We start from the raw sequence: 10488 nt of genomic DNA, 5'->3' as shown, positions 1-10488 counted from the left end.
ATGTTTGCTTTGATTGATCCTACAAACAAATCCAAATCTCAAATTGTATTCATACAAGATGAGTTGCCTTCTCCTAAAATCCAAAATCAATATGATCCTCTTATGATTGTGGTTATTATCCATGATAGTGCTATAAGAACCCTTGTGGACAATGGATCTGGCCTTAATGTTTGTGGTGTGGACTTATTGGATAAGATTAAAGTGGATCGTTCTCTCATCGAATCTTCTTCTCTTACTATTTGAGGCTTTGATAATGTTGCTAAACATTGTCTAGGTGTCATAACCTTGCTTTCTAGGGTAGGTCCAGTTGTGTTACCCACACTTATTCATGTTATGCATGGTAATTTGACATATAACCTTGTATTAGGGAGACCTTGGATTCATAGCATGCAAGTTGTCCCCTTAACTTTTCATAGGCAAGTCAAATTCATTTATAACAATATGACATACACCTTATTAGCTGATACCAAATTTCAAGAACACTTAAAATCTGGATCTTCTTGTTCAACTACTTCCCATTCTTCTTATAAACCCCCTACTTCTTCAAATACATCCATTCCCTTCGATGATCTTGTTCTTTCTAGTACTCATAATTCTTCTACTCAATCAGAATCTCCTCCCAAGGATCTCTTTTCTCTTGAAGAAGTGCTCGCAAATGATTATTGGGGATCTCTAGACTTTACCCCTACTTTTATAGGAGAGTATAGAGTATCTTGGAAAGAATCTAAGATTGAGAAGAAGAAATCTAAAGAGGAACCCAAAGAGAAACCCACCTTGTCTAAACAACTAAGTAACCACTTTGTGGCTACTTCTAATTCAAATGATTCTTCAAATCCTTCCTCTAATTCATATAGCACTGAGACCTATGGGGCATCACCATCTCCTTCTGATTTGGCATACCTTTATGGTCCTGGTTTTCACATTTTAGCTAAGAGTGGCTATGATGGAAATGGTTGTGGCACAAATGAACAAGGAATTATAGTTCCTTTAGAACATAATACACATGAAGCTTCATTTGGACTTGGATATAATCCCTCTAATCCCACCAAAGAATCTAAAATACCATCTCTCAATGTAAATGATATATTTAATAGTGATGATAACCTCACCTCAATTAAATTATCTTCTACTTCTTTCAACACTCATCCCCCTCATAAGGAAGTCTTGGTGATGAACAAATGTCTTTATGAATCTCCTAAAGAGCTTTCTAATCCCATGTATGAGACTTTATCTTATACTCATTCTAAAATCCATTTTTTTAGGAATAAGACTCTAATGAATAACACTTATCCCTCTCCTAAGATTTCTTGTGTGCAAGATAAATATGACTTAGTGGCCTATTCTTCTCCTATAAACTTCTCTCTTTCTAAAGGCCCTTTAAGCTTCATCATTTTATACATGTTTTTAATCTTACTTATAGTAGAGCATTTAACATGTCTTATTCAAATACCTCATTCAATCTATCATGTATTTAAATAGCATTAATGGCTATTATGTTGCTCATCATTATGTGACATTGGTAAGCTCATTTACAAGGGGCTCATTGTCATTCGTGATGGTGCAATTTTACATGCAACCATACTTTTTTTGAAGCAACATAATAGCCTATTTCTATCTCATCTCTTCTCCCTATATATATGGGGGCAAGAGTGATTTCAAATATCTCCCCTTCTTAAGATTAAAATTTCCCCTTTGTGAAGTAGTGTCTTCTATAAGGATTTCTTATTGATTGTAGAGGTGTATTCATATTTGAATTCCTTCTCTCATATTGGAACAAGCATCCCTAATGGGGATCTTAAGTACATATCCTTAATTGGGACCTCCTCCTTGGTGTTGAAAATATTTGATCATTCATCAAATTATTTTCTTCATTGAGTAGTATCTTTTATTAAAAAAGCCTTCTATTTGGTGCACGTGCATATCCCTGATGAGGATCTCTTGCCTTCTTTTAGAAGAGTGTTGTTATAAATAATCTCTCTTTGATGTCATCTCAATCCCCTACTCTTTTCAAAATTCTTGCATTCATTTGTTATAGAATATGTTATATTTGTCTAAGAAAACTCCTCTTGAAGGTAGATGTCTTTTGAACAAAGATCTCTTCTCCTCCAAGGATCTTAGTTACACTTATATAGAAAGATATCTCTTTTTAACTATCTTATTCTTTCTTGAAGAGTATTCCCTCTCTTGCTTGGATGTATGACATTGTTGCATGATGGATATCTTCTTGGTGTCGAAGGTATGTATACTTGTTCTACTTTCACACACATGCACGAGGTTGAGTGGAACTAACGGTGTTCTCACTCTCCTCCCTTAAATGGATCACCCAAACAGACTCTGGGGGCTATTTTTCCATGTCCTTCTCTCCATGGATCACCTAGTTTTAGGGGTGAGATGTCCACGGTTCCTTTTCTCTTCTCATGGATCACCAAAGTGTGTATTCATGCTTTCTATCTCTTCTTCCTTCTCTTTGAATTTGTGTCCATTTAAATATTTCATCTTGTGTTAGAGAGATCTCAAATTCTCACACTCTTTGTTATGTTGGAATTGAGGCTTAGTTCTCTTTATTACCAAATGATTCTCCATTAGTTTTTGATCGTGTATCAAATATTCTTGTGAGCATTTGTCATCAATGTTCTTTCACAATTCGATGTGGTAAACATGATACCCTATTTCAACTCACTAAAATTAGCAAGCCCAAATAGGGGGCATATAGCTACCCTCAAATTTTCATCACCTTCCTTAGTAAGCATTTAGGTGATTTTGTGATTTTATCTAACATGTGTTTTTGTAGGGTGCGGACCCTAACTGTGTACTATAGATACCGCTGGGGGCTTCATCTAACAACTTGTAGATATATCCTTTTTCATTAATGTTTACTTTTCTTTACTTTAGCTTGCATATGCACATAGTGTCAAATGACTACTAAAGTGGGGGCTAAATGTAGTGTCATAAATTTTACACCCTTGCTAGGGTGGTACAATTTCACACTTAGGTTAGCACCCGCCTTAGTGTGTTTGCATCTTGCATTATGATTTCCCTTTAAGCATTTAATTAATTAATTTAATTAAATCTAAAGTCATATTTTATCACTCCTCACATCATAAAATTGGGCCCTTTACCCTAAGTGTGCCCCTTTTAATTTTATTCCTCTAATAAATCATTTAATCATAAACCCTAATTATGTCCTATTTTGACCTTTAAGGCCCGATTTCACATATCAAAACACCTCAAAATCAGCTGTAACTTTGGGATTCGCTCTAATATCATCATATCTAATGACCCTGAAAATTTGGTGAAAAGGTGGTCGGACCGTGGCGGGAATGCACATGGTCCTCGGCTTTTTTCCCAAAATTTCGGGAGCACAATTATATGATATTATAATGCTTAAACCCAAAATATTGGCGGAAAATTCAATTCATAGGTCAGCCTAAAGGCGCAATTAAGTTGAAATTAAGATCTAGGGTTTCATACGTAAGAGCTCTATTTCTTCATTTGAAAGGGACGAAGATCTATCTATCTAAGAATCTAAGAGTAGGTTTTTGGAGCACAAGGATCTTTCTATGTAGTGAAAGAGAAGCCTATGTGGATTCTTCAACAACATTCAACATAATTCTATCAATAATTCATCATCAATTAGGAGCTTTGAAGACATTGAAGAGTAATAGGAGATCTAGTGGCAATATCTCTCCCTTGGGGATTGGTATGATTTCATGTTATTTTCATGTCTTTGTATGAGCTTCTTTACATCAATTTGAAAATTTACATTCATGCTTTAGATCATTTAGCATATTTGGTTTGAAGCATTTTCATTTAAATTCACATTTACATTTAGGGTTTGCTCTCATGCATAGGGTAGTTCTAGTTTCTTTCATTTTAGGATCTTGCATGCACACAAGGTTCTAGCACACACATTTTCAGTACATTATCGACTATTTATGGAGGTGAAAATCACTAACACATGAGTTTGACTAAGGCAAAACCCCATATAGTCACCCAAACCCTATCTTTTCAGCTGCAGGTATAGAAACGGGCATCCAGAGGCAGTTTCAGATCTGTAAAAGGCATCAACACCACTCAGAAGCCTTAGAAGTACAAAAATCTGCCTGGGGTAGGGGCATGGCACCTTGTTCCTTCCCAGGATAGTGGCGTGGTTCCATGGTCCCTCTTCTTTTCAGTAATTTTTAACAGATTGCAGAATAAGGACCTCTAGTTTGCAGTGTCTCAGTTGCAGCCTCTTGTCTGCAAAAATAGGACAATGGTGTGGCACCCTGGTCCAGGTCAATTTTGTTCAATTTGCAGAATTAGGTACACATCCAAAATCCTCCCCCTTTCATTCTTTTAGTATCTTAGTTCCAGATCTACAGGTTTTTTCAATTCTGAGTTCATTTATGCTTCATTCTTTACCTCCTAATCTAGTTGATCATTCAAACCCTATTTTTTCTCATCATTTGTAACAAGAGGAATAGAAACCCTAAGAGGTAATCCTTGGCTCTCTCTTTATCACAAGAAGTAGCCAAAGTGATCTATCTCCCTAAACTCTTTCGTATTCCCAATCTGCTGGCTAAAGTGGGATTAGGTCCTAGTCACCTGGTCTCGCTTTTCCTTCCACCACGATTGTAAATTTATATTAATAGATAAGAGCTACTCTCAAAGAGAGAGTTCATTGGGTAAAGTTTTCTCTCCTATTGTTGAACTTACATTCCTATTATCTATTGTTTTCCTTCAAATTTTATGGCAAGTAAATAGATATTATAACTACATTCTTGCACATGGATTTTGAAGAGAAAATTTGTATTTAACAATTAGATGGGTTTGAGCTAACAAAGAATAATTCAGTTTATATACTAAAAAAATATTTGTATGGTTTAAAATAATTGTACATAAAAATTATTGTATTTTCTTCTTGTACATGGATTGGGTGATCTTGGATGCCCATGTGTGGTGACAATAATGTTAATTCTTATTTTTAATATTATTTTAGATTATTATTGCAAGAAGACATGGAAAGAGAGAAAGAAAGATAAAATATCAATTTTGAATATGAAGAGTTGTGATTTATAAATAGTTTCTTAATGGGTTTTTTCGTATGTTATAATTTGTTTGAACTTAGTGTTACGATGGAGCATACATACTTGGGAGTCAGTTTTTATTCTTGAAATATTTTTCCACGAATAGAGGGACATGAGAATTTATACCATTGTATTTTTAAACATAATTGTTAGATACTCTCTATGGATAGAGGGTTGTGATAATTCATACCATAGTGTTTTGGAACCTTGTTAGGGTCCATGATACTACCTTTAGATGGTTTACTTGACCTCTTAATCTATATATTAGGTGCATTAGATAGAGGTATTATATGTTAAAAAATGTTACATCATAGATTAGTTTAGTAATAAATAAATAATATTATCTAACTGCTAGTGAATAAATTTAGTTGTTTATTTTTTAGGAAGTTATTCTTGTTGGTATTTTTATGCGATAATATATTGATTTAATAACCATTAAAATGTAAATGTGAAATCCTAAAGAAATTAGATATTATTTCATGTTTCTATGTATTCTACTATGCAAAAATGGTGTGATTAGAATCTACGTTTTTCTCTACCATTTTCAATATGGAATGGGTTATTTTTGCATAATGTTTTTGATTGAAGTAAGTGGAGAAGGTACCTATCCTACTATAGATTAGACAACATACAACACAAACCAAGAGATAATAATAGGGTTGTAACTAGGTAACCCGTACTATAAAATAACATAGTTGAATTACAACAAAACCCTAGAAATTGAACATAAGACCAAGACATGGGCCCAGAGGAACATTCTAAGATCTCTAAGAAGGAAAAGAGTGAAATTTTCTCTTTCTATGAACAAAAATGCACAAAAAATATTTGATAGGAGAAGAAAAATGTAGAGTACTATCTGAGCCAAGCGAATGAGCTGCAAAGCCAAAAAGAGGAGCTATCGAGCCCACAATGGGAATCTGACAGTTAGGGGAAAGAGAATCTAAGACCATTGAAGGGATGAGTCCCATACTCGAGAGAACCCTAGAAGTATCTAAGAAGACATCAACAAAAAACACATCTGATGAATCAGGAACAATCAAAGAGTGCACCTCAACAATTGAATAAGTAGGGGCATTTGCAGGAACCACTAGGGCTGAAACATTATGAGCCATAGTAGTAGGGATAGTCATCAAGGAGGGTTTAATTTTAAATAAAAATTTGAATTTGAAAGCATAGTAAAGATAATAAGATGGTGCATATCCAAATCCTTTCATCAGGTAGGAGAAGACCAGGGACAAGACGCACGAGGATAGGAAGAGGCCAACTATCCCATGGCAAAGAAATGGTGACACTTGAATGAAATTACTTCATAGTCAAAGAACTGCCTCCATTGGATCTCTCTAACCATAAGAAAAATCTCAACAAGAAGGGGCTTAGAAAGATCAAGATACACTAAGGTCCACACAAAGGAAGTATGGGAGAAGAGACTAGTATTAGGGTTGACTTTGATAAAGTGGCCTAGTTTGTTACCAATGGATTAATAAGCAGCGATGCACCAAAAATACAATGGGAGGAGAGGGAGTCTTCTATGCGGTTAAAACATGAGGTCTAAGGACATAATGAAAAAGCATGAGTGCGCCATTTCCAGGGGCTAATAGAGAGGACAACATCCCTATCATTCATATTATCAAAGAAAATGACAAAAAAATCCAAAGGAGCAAGGATATGTTACTAGATTACCATAAAATAGAGGGTTCCAATGAGCTGAGATATATGAGTGTAACGAAGGGAGTGACATCCACAGCTTGTTGAATCTTCCAATCAATGTAAATTTTTCAGTGTAGGAAATGTATTCAAGAACCTCTTTTCCCAGAGCCACTTTTGGAATAGAGGAGGTGCATGAATGGAATTTTACTAGAGGAGTCAAAAGACCACATAGGGGTTTACGAAGTTGATAAAAAAAGGAATTTTAAAGTAGGGATTTTTATTGAAGCACTAGCACTTAGGGTGACCAGGTAGGTGTGTAGCTATGGAGGCAAATTAGAAATGTCAACAACAATGTTGCAAGTGAATTATAAATTTTCAAATAATGTTATGATGTTTGATGAAATAAAATATAATGAATTTATTATATTATTATAAGATTAATATATCTTCAGTCAAGTAGTTTTTTTAAAAGAATTTTGTCTATGTAACTCTAATATTATATGTATTACTTGATGTTCATTTAATTTAATAATTATTTAACGATATTGTATTTCATATTTGGTGGTCAATCACATGTTTTTAATTAGACTAAAACATGTTTTATAGGGACTCAAAACCCAAACAAAAAAAACTAGTCATCAAGGACAAACTAGACTCCAAGCCACAATAGTCCAATAGCAATATTTAAACAACTAAAAATAGGGTCAAAGAACCCAAAGATTATACAATATTGTTAAAAAATTAAATATTATTATTATTATCAATAAAAATCCTATTAATCTTAGCAAAATCCTCCATATCACTAGCATTCACTTTCTTATCTTGATCCTTATTGCATGTGTGAGTCGATGGTCCTTTATTGGCCTGGGTATCGCCTTCCAAAATAGACACTTTCTCTTTGAACTTTCCATAGACCAATATGGAGGGGGAAGCATGTGTAGCCAAGGGGGAGACATTGAGGGATTGAGCTTTTCCATTAAGTCTCTGAAGACCCTCCATGTTGTTAGTCATAGTTGTTTTGCTAACAGCAATAACAACTCTCAAATTCTCATTAATATTATCCATAACCATCTCCAAATTCATAATTTTTCTTCATGATCAATCTTCATAGCCTTAACATCTATCACCAACTTCTTGTTGAGGTCTAGTAGGTTGTTATATTGTTTGAGGATGGGGTGTTCAAACTGCTTTGTCCAACAATAAGGTCATTGATCTTGCATTTCAACCCTGAAATCTCCACAACCATCCATTTGAAGAAACTAGTATGTCCATCCATGGCATCCTTCACCACTTTCTCCCTGACCCCTGTATCCACCATCCAGGAAATGTCTTCACCCACAAGGGTAACCTTATCCACTTCAAATGGATTTCTATATGGAAGTCCAAATCATGTTGATCATCATCAAGCCCTGGAAGAATACAATTATATACATTTCCTTTCAGTTTTTAATTCTTAGCAACCTTGTTGCCTTGAGTGGCCTCTGGGATGGGGGAACAAGATTTTCTTTTCACCCTAGAAATAGAGCCCAAATCAAAATTCCTATTTTTACCAATGGAGTTTGGGGGCATAGGGTCGTTTCTATTTTTGGCAAAGCCAATGCTTAGAGAATCTAGGACAAACTCATTGGATGGTACATAATCAAGTCTCCCTTACATTTGAGATTTTCTTATAAAAATCATACCCCTTTCCCTTAGCAGAGGCCTTGTTAAGTTTTTTGCACGTAGCCAGGTGGAAACCATCTTGATCAAAAGATTCAAACTCTATGGACTCATCAACATAGTGCTAATGGACATTCTACACATAATGGATATTATTATTTTTAGAGGTCATGGCTTAATCTCAAGGGACTTAGTATGCTCAATAATTAGAAGAATTAACCCCTAATGAAGAATAGGGAAACTTTTTTTTTTAGGTGGGCATTAACACTATTGCTCAAAGATGAAATCAAATAAAAAAGGAATAAAAATACACCTATCATGCTTGAAATGGTTAAAAATGGTAAAATGATAGGTAAAAAATGCTCTTATAGTGACCGTCAAGGGTTATGTACCTCATTATCACTTCAACAACATCCACCCACAGAAATTTGAGGTCCTCACAGTTGTATCATCCATCTTCAGTGTGACATGTTAGTTCTCAAATCAACAAATTGTAAAACCCTAAGAGTATGCCAGATTCTATTATCAATCTTCATAGGTGATCTGGACAACGAACAAGAATCAACCAAGAGGATTGATATCTTCTACTCTTTAGGCTTTGATATGCCTAGATGGGTGTACCTCTATCATCAACAATTATTCATAACATCTTATGAAACTACTAATGACAATAAAGAAGATTATGACCTTCATACAAATTGTGAGGCTCATTAATATTTTCAATTAGATATCCTTTCCTTGATCTATTTCATTATAGCATGGAGACTTGAAATAGATAATTAAAATATGAATCTAACTCCTACTACTAAAAAGGAAATAATTGAAAATTTAGTTGAAAGAAGTTCTAAGAACAATTATGACTGGTGCTTTCTCTACAGGCAAACGAAGTCTAAATTATATGTGTCTTCCTTATGATTGTATATCAAATTGTTTGACACTTTATTTGTTTATGCCTTGCATAAACTTGCATGAATGTATGTTATCAAGTTCTTTTTAATCCAAGAGATATTTTTAAGTTTTTGATAGAGATAAATAGGTTTTACAGGGACTTGAAACCAAAAGTTTTACAGACCAAGGCCAATAGCTAAAAATACATTAAACAACAGTAAAACAAGGGATAAACCCCACACAGACCCAACACAAAAAAAAAGACGAAAAGACCCCAAAAATAGAAAAAAGCACTCAGCTGAGAGAGTGCACCAGTTCAGTATTCTTTTGAATAATCTTCTTGTTGATTTTCTCCATATCCTTCATGATGAATCTAGAGGTACCCTGGTCCTAGCTCCAGCTCCTGGTCCTAACACAGGGACCCTAACTAGTCTTCCTACCGGCAGCACTCTGGCCATCCTCTGAAGCATTCTTTTTTTGTTTCTCATGTTGGTCCACCTATGCATGTAGATTAATGAAGAAAATTCAAAGAGATAACTAAGAAAACTTAGAAACTAATGGTTACAATAGGTTCTTAGCTTGGCACCATCCCTGGCAACGGCGCCAAAAATGTTGGTCCTTACAACTGGAATGGAAACTAGGTAATAAAACACAATTCAGAGATTGAATATCTTTGAATAGTAATCTTTCCTATAGAAAAGGTTCATTTACTTATCAACCAAGGACGTAAACTTAAAATGGGCCAGCACTGTATGTGCACCAAGTTCATATCGCAACCATTCTATATTACTGCAAGAAAGGAAATTTTTTAAAGTAAACACGCAAAATATCAATGAACTAATACTTAATCCAAATTCACAACTGAAAATTACCTAAACAACTACTGCTAAATGATAATGTTTTGGCAATCAACAGGAACTACTCTGTCGCTGTGTTTGCAGGAACAGATACAGGAACTGTTTCCAGTGGCTGCAGGAACAGACAATTGTTGAAACAACTATTACTGAAGAATGAAAACTAACTAAAACACACTAAGGATTACTCACCAAGTGGGCTCCCTTAAGTGAGTATCTCCAGAACTTTCAGATTACAATTGTTAAGCGTTTAAAATCACATTCATCTCTGTATTTCATCTTGATTTTGAAAATACATAAAATACCAGAAGACTTTGTATTACAAATATTATGGTTGTTCTCTCTACTATCCCTGAGAGGAGAGAGATCCA

Source organism: Cryptomeria japonica, chromosome 3 (genome assembly GCF_030272615.1).
Source record: "Cryptomeria japonica chromosome 3, Sugi_1.0, whole genome shotgun sequence".
Taxonomy (NCBI): domain Eukaryota; kingdom Viridiplantae; phylum Streptophyta; class Pinopsida; order Cupressales; family Cupressaceae; genus Cryptomeria; species Cryptomeria japonica.
This window is presented reverse-complemented; position numbering follows the sequence as displayed.